Source organism: Trachypithecus francoisi, unplaced genomic scaffold (assembly GCF_009764315.1).
Source record: "Trachypithecus francoisi isolate TF-2019V2 unplaced genomic scaffold, Tfra_2.0 Lachesis_group7, whole genome shotgun sequence".
NCBI classification, from domain to species: Eukaryota; Metazoa; Chordata; class Mammalia; order Primates; family Cercopithecidae; genus Trachypithecus; species Trachypithecus francoisi.
The window spans coordinates 63,097,618-63,111,635 of NW_022681472.1; the positions used below are offsets into that span (position 1 = coordinate 63,097,618).

The 14,018-nt window shown below is 39.0% G+C and overlaps 1 long non-coding RNA gene across 1 annotated transcript; it reads right to left on the reverse strand.

Annotated features, from left to right (window-relative positions):
• Positions 1–338: 338 nt before the first annotated feature.
• LOC117079372 lies at positions 339–2,422 on the reverse strand. Its single transcript, XR_004435399.1, has 2 exons — positions 2,365–2,422; positions 339–872 (listed from the first exon to the last, which is right to left on the reverse strand). It is a non-coding gene; the product is annotated as an uncharacterized LOC117079372 (long non-coding RNA).
• Positions 2,423–14,018: the final 11,596 nt, after the last annotated feature.

Consider the following 14,018-nt stretch of genomic DNA (forward strand, 5'->3'; position numbering starts at 1 on the left):
GGATCCAAGTTTGGGACTTTATGTCTATACCAGAGCGGTCTAGCTCATGAGACATAGTAAGAGTCAATAAATGATTTTTATTGAACGGATAAGCCAATGAGGGATGTCTATTGACCATTTAGTGCATTTACTTTTTCCAACAGATTTATGACTGCATACAAGTCATTCTCTTTGTGTAACTGTTATGTATTATTTTTAAAATAATGACATTTAATCAAACCTTTTAATCCAATCATCTTCTAATATGTTTGGTTACTGTAAGCGGCTCTCAAAATAAAATTGGAACTTGAAAAAACAATACAACAACACACTTTGACCTGGAAAAGCCACTCAAAATGTTTTGAATTAGACTCATTTAATTGCATATATCTGTATTTTTCCACAAGTGGAAGCTTGCAAAATCTTGTAGTCCATTTGTTCTCATCCTACTGAAAGAATCAAAATCTTAAAAAAAAAAAAACTTATCTGTAGGAAACTAATTTGTGATTCTCTACTAATTTACAAATAGCTTAAATCTTCAAGTCTTTCTCTCTCAAGGTAGTCACAATGGTTATCACTCTATAACCAAGTACCCTAAAACTTAGCAGCTTAAAAACAATAACCATTTATGATCGCACCATTTCTGTGGGTAGGAATTTGAGAGCAGTTTAGCCAGGAAGTTGTAGCTCAGGACCTCTCATGACGTTGCGGTCAAGATGTCGATCAGGGCTGCAGTTATCAGAAAGTCATCTGGGGCTAGGAGATTTATTTCAAAGTCATTCATGTAGCTGTCAATAGGAAGCCTCTGTTTATCACTGGTTGTTGGTTGTAAACCTCAGTTCCTTGTCATGTGAACTTCTCCGTAGGGCAACTCACGTCATGCTAACTGGCTGCTGCTTTTAAAGCAAGTGAGAGAGAACTAGTAAATGCCTCCCTTTTTGTGACCTAATCTCTGAAATATTTTTACCATCAGTTTAACTTTATTCTACTTATTAGAAGTGAATCCATGAGTCCAGCCTCTGTCCAAGGAGAGGAGAATCAAAGGAGAGAAGAATTAGCTACCATACTTGTATATGTATATTTGTCTTTATATGTTGTTCCTTCGCTTTATATATTGTTCCTTCGCTTTAATATAAATATTCGCTAAAATATTTATTAAAATAATTTAATATATATTGTTCCTACATATATACATACACACACATATATATGTATATACACATATATACATATATATGTGTGTGTATATGTATATACGTATATGTGTGTGTATATATGTATATATATGTGTATGTGTGTGTATATATAGGAATGAATTAACATTAACTGCATTGAATTATTTTGAAAGGTATTTTCAGAAGCAGACCTGTGTGAAACTGATTGTTCTATTAACCATACGAATGTTTCTAATGCTTAATTAGGAATGGCTTTATTTCATCTGAACAACTAATGTTTTTACATTTGGGCCCTGTGAATCTATGATGTGTTCGGGTTTCCTTCTCATGTTTCCTGTAAGAAGATTTAAAGTCAATTATTTTCCCTAAACTTTAGCAAACTTAAAAACTTTTTATATATATTCTGGGAGCTAATCTCTCTTACTGACCTCCTCTTACTTATCTTCTTATCGTGATTTGTCCTTACTCCAATCTTCCTTTTCAAAGGTAAATTTATACCACTACCTAGCATATCGTTCTGAAATGTTCTCTTGTCCTTTTGGGAACAAGACGGGTTATGAATAAACAATTGTATGAGGACTTGACCAATCTAAAATAACAGCTGTCATTGTATTGAGTGCGTATTCACTCATTTTGCGCACTCATCATGAGTGCGTGTCACCCATTTTATGGAAATTATGTAATATTCACAAAGATCCTTTGATGTAGGAAACATTATCTCCATTTACAGATGACGTGGCCAGGTTAAAAATTAGTAATGGGCAGGAACAGGCCTCAAACCCACATCTCTCTGACTCTAAAGCCTTCTCACAACTGAGAGCTTATGTAACTAGGTGACTTAGATGCACTTCCTCTCAGTTTCAGACCCCTTCCCAGTGCAGCTCTCTTGACAGTCACTGGTGATCAACCCTACCTGACTAGGAGAAGATTTTAAATTCCATCTCTGGATCCCTAGCTTGAACTATAACGGTTTTTTTTTGTGGCATGAGGAGGTTACTTTCACAACTATTTTCTGTTGTATACATCCCTTCCCCACCCCTCCCAAAGAAACGAAATAAAAATTGGCTTGGCACAGTAGCGCATGTCTGTACTCCCAACAATTTGGGAGGCCAAGTCACCTGAGGTCAGGAGTGCGAGACCAGCCTGGCCAACATGGCGAAACCCTGTCTCTACTAAAAATACAAAAATTAGTGGGCATGGTGGCACGTACCTGTAATCCCAGCTACTCAAGAGACTGAGGCACGAGAACTGCTTGAACACAGGAGGCGGAGGTTGAGCTAGGATGGCGCCCCTGCACTTCAGCCTGCATGACAGAGCAAGACTCCATCTCAAAAAAAAAAAAAAAAAAATAGCATTAGCAGAATGCGGACTACAATTTATATTTTAAGAAGGAATACACTGCTTTGTGAACTTAGGATACTTGGACAAGTATCTTTGAGAGCTCAGTTTGGTTCTATAAAACTTTCCTTCACATTTATGAGTCTGGACTTTGGGACTGAGATGTGAGTATTTCACTTGATATTCAGTCCTCCTGCCAAAGTGAAACTATGGCACTTTTCCTGTTTTTAAAATCAAATTTGTACAAATCACTGAGCCATGCAAAATTTCTACCTGCATTAATAAACTGATGACCTAAAATCAGAGAGAAGGGAGGGGTGGTGTATACTTTATTTGATCTGTTGGCTGGCTGATGAAGGCAGACAATTTTATGAGATTCAGATTCACATTTTGCTTTGAATCTACTTTTTTTTTTTTTTTTTTTTTAAGTCCACAGAATGTTTTTCACTCTTGAATTTTCCACATAAGTAGCTTTGGGAATTGTCTTTTCAATCCATTCTATGACAGGTCAACAGAGATGGAAGTCTTTGATAGACACAGGCTTTCTAAGCTGTACGTAGTCTGTAATATTTATCTGTTGACATAGTCCAGGGAGAACTCTATTTAGAATCAAGACATAATTATTTGATTGTGGCTCTTACTTCATTTGCTTCATGTAGATAGTATTGTACTTTAGACCCAGGAATATAAGTGCAGATTTGAAGCTAGTATACTAATTGGTTATATGTGTATAGCAAATCCTATTTCCTTTTTTTGACATCTGTAGGGATTGAATACTTTGAGAAGTTATATATTGCAGAATGCTAAGGAGTAGCTTAGAATTGAACAGAACAGTAGAAAATGAGTCTTGGGAAATAAAGTTAATATAGTTAAAATAATTGATCCAAAGTAAAGCAATTGTTATATGCTCAGATCTTCAAGATTATAAAAGAAATTGTCTTCTTAGAAAAGGGTTAGAAAACTTCAAAGAATTTTTGGTGTAGATTTAGGAAAGGCATTTGTGGGAGTGTTGGTTTCTCTACATCTTTTCTGGCCCCAATCCTTTGTTTAAATTTATAGTTTCTGAAGTACTTTGTTTTGAGGTAAAAACAAAATTTTGTCTAATATAGCCAAATAATTGAAGCACAATTGGATTCTATAGTTAAATAATTCAATTACTTTCCTTAAATTCTCTTATCACCTAAACTAACACTGGAAAACAAAACAAAACAAAAATCCTCTAACTATGTATTGTGGATGGTACAGAGTTCCTGGGATATAGCAAATATGCAGTGTCAAATATTTTAGGACATTCATCAATTCATTAACTTAACAGTTATTTACTGACTACCTGCTATGCACCAGGCAGTGTTCTAGGTATTGGAGATTCAGCAGGGGGAAAAAAAAGGAAACATAGACAAAAACATTTCTGTTCTCTTGGAGCTTATACTCTGTTTTAGTCTGTTCTCACACTGCTAATAAAGACATACCCGAGACTGGATAATTTTTAAAGAAAAAGAGCTTTAGTGGACTCACAGTTCCACGTGGCTGGGCAGGTCTCACAATCAGGATGGAAGGCAAAGGAGGAGCAAAAGTTCATCTTACATGGCAGCAGGCAAGAGAGAGACTATGTGCAGGGGAATGCCCCATTACAAAATCATTAGATCATGTGATAGTCATTCACAATCACGAGAACAGCATGGGAAAACCCTCCACCATGATTCATTCACCTCCCACCTGGTTCCTTCCATGACATGTGGGGATTATGGGAGCTACAATTCAAGATGAGATTTGGGTGGGGACACAACCAAACCATAGCATATTCTAATTAGGGAGGAAGACAGTATATACTATAAAACACACAGCTTGTTAGTGGTAAGCACTAAAGAGAACAAGAAGCAAGCATTGGAGGAAGACAGTTGAGAGCCTGTGGCCAGAGAAGGCTTTCCTGAGAAGGCAGCATTTGAGGAGAGATGCTGGGAAGGAAGGAATACTGTGGTGACAGTACCTCTGCATTGCAGTTTCTGTGTCTTTCTGTCCTTGGCTTCCAGTGAAGTGGAAGGCAAGGAGGCCAGCATGACTGGAGTAGAGCAAGGGAGAGGAAGATCAAGATGAGTTAGAGAGTAACAGTTGGAGACAGGTGGTAGATACTGTAAAACTTTGCAAGTCAAGTAGCAAGGACTTTGGCTGTCTAACTCAGGGCTTCCCAATTGGAACACTATTGACATATTACTATAGGGTTGTCCTGGGGATTGCATGAGGTTTTTTAGCATCTCTGGCCTCTATGCATTAGATTACAGTAGCACTTCCCCAGTGTGAAAATTATAAAATGTCTCTAGATATTGCTGAATATCCCCTGGGAGACAAAACCACTCACAGTTGGGAACCACTGCTCAAAGTGATACGAGAGGCCACTGAAAGGTTTTGAAGGGAAGGGTACAGATCTGATTTAAAATTTAATAGGATCACTCTGGCTGCTATTTTGAATGTAAATTGGAGAGAGAGAAATCATACAATATTTCTATAATTCAATGCATCCTGATTTTTAAAAAACTGGATATTGCCAATGAGAATTTTTTTGCATATTTAAGGATCTCTTCTCCTTGTATGATATCTCATTTGCTCAATAGTTAAAGGAAATTCAGAGCAATCACAGTAAATCCAAATATACCATCTCTCCTCCCACTACAAATTAGAAACTTAAAATTTTCTTAACTCATTATAAAAAAGAAATCTCTCGGTAGGTTACCAAGATATCAGTAAATTACACTAGAAGACTTTGGATTTAATACAAAACCTTTAAAACCTTTCTATTGCAAAAATCCATAGATACAGTTAAATGAGACAGTTGACAAACATTATTTTGTATATATTTGTAACAGAATTTTTTTGTATTTTTCTATTTTGTGTTTTTTGTGTTTATATTTTGTATACACAATGTTTATATATTTGTATGTGTTTGTAAGTACATACAAGGGAATAATATCAACATATAAATTTCCTCAGAGTTAAGAAGGAAAAGCTTCAATACGAAGAAAGGACAAATTATATAAATAGAAAGTACATGAAATAAAAAATATAGATAAATGGTACAGGAAATAATTCGGAAAACATATTTAACACCACTAAGAATCAAATAAATTTAAGTTAAACAATAAGATACACTTTTCATCTATGAGACTGGCAAGGATAAAGAGCATCTTATTTGATATTTACAAGAAATATACTCAGTTTATGTTGCTAGGTAAAGAGTAAACTTTTAAAAATTATAAGCCATGAGTATTTTACTTCTAGGAATTTTTCCTATGGAAATAATTAGACAAGTGCCCAAAGTTACAGGATTATGTTTTGTGTTTGCCACTGGAGAGTGGGATCAACCCCTCACCCAAAACAGTTTTGAATGTGCAGACTGGTAAAGCCACACACACACCAAGATGGTATGGAAAGGTTTTTAATTCACATAATAGGACTTTCTGGGAGAGCATGGCAGAAATCCAAGCCAATCTGCAAAGGCTTGAGTGAAGCGAGAGGTGAGAGGTGATAGTTTTGATTGTGGTTAGGGATTGGAGTTGGGGTGAGTGTTCCTGTGCAGGGCCAGCCACTTGTGTGGTTTGAATTTCCTGCTGGCACCAAAAGATTTTCTTATGGGCCTGCCCAGATGTGGGGCAAAAGGGGCAACAGGAAGGGTGGGCCTTAAAAGCTGTCAGTGAACAAACACCAAAACTGGAGTCAGACTCTTTATTACAATTCATTCCTGATACCTGATCAATGATGGAAATGTGCCATGTGTCATTTAATAAAATTTGAATTTAAGTAGGCTATCCTGGCATCCTGTGAGGCCTGCACCCTGAGCCTGGTAAGGAATGTAAAAGTTCCATTAAAGGCTTTGGTGAAGGGTCTAGTATTTTGAGAAATAAAACGAATGCCTCGGTCACCATCAAAAATATCTAGAACTGAAGTGTATAAGGAGTGTCTTACTGAGGCCTCGTATCGTGCATCAGGGCACAGAGAGACAGGTGTGACTTTGATGTGTATTTTAGGTATCTGTGGGACAAAGAATTCCCAGAGTTCTTTCTAATGGGGTAACTTCAGAGAAGGAACTGTTGCTGTTAGCATTAATTGGATCAGTTAGCCAGACTATTGTCAATAGCCCAAGAGTCTGTAACAATGTGCAGAAAGAGTTTCTTATTGTCCAAGTCATCTTCTAATGCTAAGGCGATTACCTGAAGTTTGTTTGGTCAATTGTTGTAACCCTTGGATCTTGTCTTTGATCAGGGATATCCCAGTTGGGGGATAGACAGCAAAAGCTCTCCAGGGAGCTTCAACACATGTGATATCTGTAAAGTGTATTAACACCCTTTCTGATCACTCAGTGGACTCCTGTGGGCTTCCTAAGTGGTCATTGGGTCCAAAGAGGGATGACCTTCCTCTGGTGTCATTGTGCATGACAAGGGAATGAGGACGGGGAAGCTGCTTCCTCTCATAGGTGGAATATGCCAGAGGGTCCAGGTTTGAGTCTATCTGGAAGCACAACTTCCATTTTAATTAGGAGGTCATTGACCATGCCAAGCCTTCAGGGTTCTGTCCCTACAACCCGAGACATAACAATCAGCTGAGTTTGGAGAGTCATAGGCTCAGGGCTTGTGGAAGCCTTCATCTCCAGAAGGGTCTTGTATGAGGTCAGAAATTGCTGCTCTGCTGGAATGTGGCATTGGGCTGAGAAGGGCAGTTTCTTGCATCAGAAGCATATGGGTAACTATGGCCATTGTGGATGGTCCAGTGGCTCCAGGAGGCCTGAGAGGAAGTTGCCAAAGCCTCTACAGGAAGGGGTCTCTGGCAACACTAATGGGAGTTCCTGTTGCATAGCAATCTGGATGGATTCTAGAGACTACTGCCCCCACCTGCCCCCTCTTTTTTTTGTAGAGGTCCCAATTCAAAATAGGGCAGTTTGTCAGTGATGACATGAATGGCCCAACTTTAATTTACTGATGATGCTGGGAATAAGACATGACTCAACCTGAGACAGATAATAGGTCCTGGCCAAGACATACAACCCAGAATCACTATAAAGCGGGCCTCAATTTCATACTCCTGTCCCTAAATGCTAATTATTGAAACATATGACTTAGGTAGGTTAAGTCTGTAACAGATGCTCAGAGTAGGGCTCTACAAGTGGGTCAGAACATGGGAATGCTCAAAATACAAGCTTGACAGCAGACAAGCACATAGCTCAAAGCTCGCGTGAATCAGCAGACAACAGGTCAAAGGGCATGTTTGTAACAACAGACGATCCAGTTGGCAAGCCAAAGGCAAAAGAAGAAAGACCCAGGAAGTAGGAGTCATCACCTGAAACTTCCTGCTTGTAAGGCCAATTGTACTGTGGTTCCCAGTGGATGGTGGGATTAACCCTTCTCTCAAAATTGGTTCAGATGCTGAGACTGATGATGCCACACATGCGGTAATGGGATAGGAGAAGTTTTTATACTCAAGCAATAGGATCATTTAAAATGGTTTGCAAAACAGAAGGAAAAATTGGCTTTGCTTTTTATTGCAGGTGGAGATTGGAGCTTGGGTGAGGGTTCCTGCAGGATTTGTGCAGCTTGAAGTTCTTCTCTGTGCCAGGAGTAGCAGTGCCAGGCTTCCTTATAGGCTTGCCCAGATGTGGGGCAACTGGGGGAAAATAAGGGATGGGATTTGAAAGGGGTCAGTGGTATAATATCAGAAAGGAAGTCAGATTTTTTATTATAGTATATTCATCATAATTCTACTTATACTGACAAAGAATTAGAACCAACCTAAATATCCAAGGAGAGGATGCGGTCAATAATTTTGTAGTTCCATGCAATGAAATATTGTGAGACTGGAAATACTGATAGGTGAGGAAATTAAGTTGTGTAAAGTAGGTGCAATATGACTTCATTTTTGTGAATATGCAAATATACATCTAAACACATGTACACATAAACGCACATAAAGTTAGAAGCAAATACGCAAAAATGTTAACAATGATTACTTCTGGTAGGATTATAATGAATTTAATTCTTATTTTGTTTATTTGCATTTTCCTTTAACATATATTTGATGTGATTTTTTTTTTTTTAAAAAAGACTTTTTGTTGAAAGTCAGTTTGTTTTTGAAACTTTTGGTTTTAGGCCATTTCTAGCAATGGGGCCACACATAGTGTGTAGGTGAGAGGTGGAGGCTTTGCTACATGTGGCTTTGGTCCTTCTGCTGTGTGTTTTATCATTTTGCCTGGTCTAGTTTAAAGATGATCCAGATGGCCAAAATTCTATGCTGAGTAAATAGCTTTGCTGCATGGTCTGTTTAACTCTGATTTACCGTGGTTCAGAACATCTTGAATTACTTTTGTATTTATTTTGTAATTTTATAAGCCTTCAAATTTCAGAGGTAGAAAGATAAAATTATTCAGAGTTACCATGGGAAATTACTTTCCCCTCCACTTTTTCGGTGCCTTGCCTAGAAAATGATAAGGTCTTTATAATAAAATTTTTGAATTCTGACAACTGAATAGGGTAAGAATTTGGCCCATCATAAAGATTTCTTCATTAGTAAAGCAAATTGTGTTTAGAGGACACAATCACTTCATAGTGTGAATGAAGGACAATAAGTGAGGCAATTAAAAACTAATTTGCATGTTTGAAAACAGCATTTCTTTCTCTTGAAAGTGAAATGACATTGTTTAAAAAAAGCCACTAGACATTTATGATATGTTTTTTACAGTTTTAATATAATTTTTAAAATTATAGTCACTAAGAAAACTATTCATTTAAAAATTGATTAGGAAGCAATCTAAAATTCAGAAGTCTATTATGTGACATTTACTTTCATTATCAGAATATTACTTATAACAAATAATGTCCAGTGGGTAATGCCATAGAACTTTCTTTCTTTTTTCTTTTTTTTTCCAATATGGAGTCTCGCTCTGTCTCCCAGGCTAGAGTGCAATGGCATGATCTCAGCTCATTGCAACCTCCACCTCCCTAGGTTCAAGCGATTCTCCTACCTCAGCCTCCTGAGCAGCTGGGATTACAGGTGCCCGCCACCACACCCTGGTAATTTTTGTATTTTTAGTAGAGACAGGGTTTCACCATGTTGTCCAGGCTGGTCTCAAACTCATGATCTCAGGTGATTCACCTGCCTCGGCCTCCCAAAGTGCTGGGATTACAGGCATGAGTCATGATGCCCACCCGCCATAGAACTTTCTGAAGATGAAAAAATATTTTTGGCAATAAGTGCATTTATTTCATTCTAGTTATTTTAAAATTGATAATTTTGGTAATGTGTAGTTCCCATTTAAACATACTAAGACATGTATCAGAAAACTTATTTTCTCATTGCCAAATATAGAGAATGTATAGAATATGGTTTCCAGTGAAGTTAGTGACATAAGACTAAAAAAGAAAAAAACATTCCTTACTTGTCTATTATGATCCACAGAGAATAAGAATTTTACCCATATTGTTCATCCATTCCTTGCTTTCTAAAATTCCTCTAACAACTCTTTTTGAGCATTCATTATGTGCCAGCCTTAAGTTAGGGGTCAAGATCTCTTCCTTTATGGAATTTATACCTGTCTTTGTAATTTCAGCCTTATTGCAACTTTTCCAAAGAAGTATTTGTAGTTGACTGACTGAGCAGGGTCTATTTTCAACTCCATTTTCTCAGCATCCCTCCTAGCTAAGGTGTGGGCACACTGGCCCCAGACTTTGAATGGGAAGAGAGTGTCCTGATGAAGCAGAGACCATAGAAAAACAAAATAAAACTGCTGGTGACTGATGGAAGCAGTGGGGATTAAAAGAGACATCCATTTTCCAGAGGTGGCCACAGTATCTGAGAGGCAAGCTGAGGCATCTGCCAGGTGGAGTTCCTTAGCCTAAGCCTGGTTCTCTGGTCTTCCCTGCAATCCTGTCAGCCACTCAGTACCTTTTAAATCAAGTCTTTTTTTTTCTAAAGGAAACCACAGTCAGCATCTGCTGCTTGCATCTAAGAACCTAAGTCATTTAATATTATTAATCTGATTTCATCAAGGAGGAAATAAAATCAGAGTTTAATGAAGACCTATTTGTCTACAAAGTCCATGCACTTTCTAATATGTTGTGCTACAGAGATGGCTTCTTTTCCAAGCAAAGCTGCTTCTAGGTCCAATTTTATAAGAAAACCACGCTTGGCTCATTAAAACCTGTATACCCTTCTGCAGTAGCATCTCTAATGAGAGCAGGGACAGGCTTTCTCATTCTAACTCAATTCAGAGGTGTCTGTGATGCTGAAACCATCTTCAGTTCATTCAACTTAGAAAAAGAGTGCTAAAAATAAAGCTTAGCATTGTGGAAGTGGCTCATTGACTTACTGTGTATCTTTGTTTTCAGGTCATTGGTTTGTCATCAAGTATAAAATAACTTTTTTGTGTGTGTGTGTGAGACAGAGTCTCACTCTGTTGCCCAGGCTGGAGTACAGTGGCTCGATCCCAGCCCACTGCAACCTCCACCTCCCGAATTCAAGAGATTCTCCTGCCTCAGCCTCTCGAGTAGCTGGAATTCCAGGCGTGCGCCACCACGCCCAGCTAATTTTGTGTATTTAATAGAGACAGGGTTTCACCATGTTAGCCAGGCTGATCTCAAACTCCCGACCTCTGGTGATCTGCCTGCCTTGGCCTTTCAAAGGGTTGGGGTTACAGTGGTGAGCCATCATGCCAGGCCAAAATAACAGTGTAAAGTAAAACCTGGTCATCTTCTGTTAGCGATGGCAAGGCTGTGTTGAGGTGTTATAGAGCTGGAGCTGGGGCCCTGGTCACAATGTTTTATTCCACTTGCTCCTGCCATTATGTGTAATGTGCTCTCAAGATTTAAGTTTGTTTTGAAGTTAATTAGTCTGATGTAAACCTTATGTGCTTCTGATTAGTTTCACACTAGCTAACTCTAATATGCATGTATGATCTGGGACAACATAGGTTGGGGGTGGGGGAGGGCCAGTTGCTCCCAGGAGGCAGTGGATGGGAGGTCTTCCCCCTAAGAGGATACTCGTTCTCTTCGTTTTCCATTTCATTCTAACAAAACCTGTGTACATTTTACACTGTCTTGGAGAAAAAAAAAGTTCACAGCTCACACTGTGTTTTCATGACTCATGTTTGATGTTTGGACTCGTTTTCTGACAGTTTGTTTTTTAAAAAAACAACAACAAAAAAACCCAGAAAACTTCTCTGGGTGATTTTGTGAAATTTTGATGGTAGTCTAAGTCTCGTTTTTGTGTACCAGAGCCCTTCATGAGGAAATATTTGCTTTTTCAGACTGTCTTACCTTTTCTCCTTCCCAAATTGATGACGTAGTCTTAGGGCAGTTTGCCATGTGTCAGAGGCTGGCAGAGGGAGTGTTAGGAGGAAGGGCTTCAGATCTGCAGGAGAGTCCCAGAGTTGTTTTCTGGCTCCCTGTTGGACTCTGCAGCCTGGTGACTCTTGTTCATGAGGTCACTGCTGGCCCTGCCAGCTGAAACCTGTGGCTGGAGAGCTTATTAAAAGCTCACTTGTACAAAAGTATTTGTAAGGAGACTAGGATCAGCTGCTTCTCCTCTCCTCTTCCTGCCCAAACTTTTTCTGCCATACCTTCCCCCATCCTCCCCCATCTTCCTCTTCCAGTCCTGCTTCTCGGACAGAACCAGTTAAGGCCCATCCTCCCTCCACAGGGCACCTAAGAACTGTGGATACTTTCTGCATAGTGTGCAGACTGCTGGTGGAAGTTCTAGAAAGGTAAACTCACATCTAACTTCTCATTCACTGCACCATGTCCATGTGTTTACTGTGTGGTGACCACTCCATGCAAAACTTCCCACAGGACAAAATAGGAAACTGGCAAAAAAAAAACCCCACTTTCAGCTTCTCTTCAACCTTCTAACATGCTTCCCACCCCAACTTAAGATTTTGGCTTAAAGAGAAGGTCTTGACCACTCCCCACTAATCTTTTCTTCCCACAATCTTCTGGGGTTGGAAGAAATTTCTATGACAACATCTGTCCTGCCTTGACTTTCTCTGGATCATAATAGCTGTCAAGTTGAAACAAAAGAAACTGGCTCATTTTAAGAGAAGTTTAAAAAATTTTATGTCTTCTTAGTGTGCTTGTGTATGTGCCTGTGTATGCATGCATTTAGTTCTATTGAAATTGGATAGGTTTATATTTGTTGTACCTTGTAGTTGTAAGTTAATGTGTAGCTTTCCTTTTGGAAAGTATGCACAGTGTGTTAGTCTGTTTTCACCCTGCTGACAAAGACATACCCAAGGCTGGGCAATTTACAAAAGAAAGAGGTTTAATGGACTTACAGTTCCACATGGCTGGGGAGGCCACACAATCATGGTGGAAGGCAAGGATGAGCAAGTCACATCTTACATGGATGGCGGCAGGCAAAGAGGGCTTGTGCAGTGGAACCCCCCTTTATAAAATCATCAGATCTCATGAGACTTATTCACTATTCTGAGAACAGGGGCAGGGAAAGATCTACCCCCCTGATTCAATTACCTCCCACTGGGTCCCTCCTACAATACATGGGAATTCAAGATGGGATTTGGGTGGGGATACAGCCAAACCATATCACATAGATAAATACTTTAAATAATTGTTTTTTAAAGGAGATAGGTGTTCATAAGGAAAGCTATCACCTGTTTCTCCCTTCTCTATCCCATCCTATTCCCCAGAAGAAACCATTTTTCCCTTTCTATACAAATTCTCTTTACATTTTCCTGCTAATTGTCTCTGTATGACTAAATGATACAGCACCCTTGTGAGGAGGGAAACTATCAGCCTGCAGGGATCTTCTCCCCTCACCTGGAGGTGAATTCAGAGGTGGGTTCAGTGCTTAGGGGGTGGGACAACAGCTCCATTGGGTGCATTATCTCTGTGCAGACTTAGAAGCATCCATTCCTCATTGAGAGCTCATTATATACTAAAGGTATGGGTAAGATCAAATCTACAGCATTTAAATTAAGCATGCCCAATTATTTACAGATGTCTTAAAATGTGAAAACCACAACATTTATAATGAAGATTACCTATATGTAGTAGGTATGTGTAACTGATGCACTGAATGTATGACTCATAAGATGGATAAGAGCTCTGTCTCCCGAAGTCCCTTTCAACTTCATTCAGTGGAGGAAGACTTTCCTCAGCTCCTCGATAGAGTTACTGAAATAATAGACTGTCCCAGAGTCAATTTATGTCACAAAATATAGTCATAATTCAAGAGTCAGGAGCATCTAGTCCAAGCTGTTAGTGAACACTTCTGTCTTTATTGAAAGATATGACTTCTCACCTTCTCCCAGGTAAGGTCTGGGGTGTACTGACTACCTGCACCCTTTCTTATTCTATCCTCTAGTGGATGTTCTATACTCCTCCAGGGGTGAGGCTTAGGAAGAGAAGAGAGGTCAGAAGGCATACAAGTGTTTCTGGGCTGAATGGCTTTATTCTCTCTGGGCTTGGCATGGTTTATGCCCACTCTCTCTCTTGTGGTGTCTTCCTTAGGCTCTTTTGAAAATCTCAAATAGGG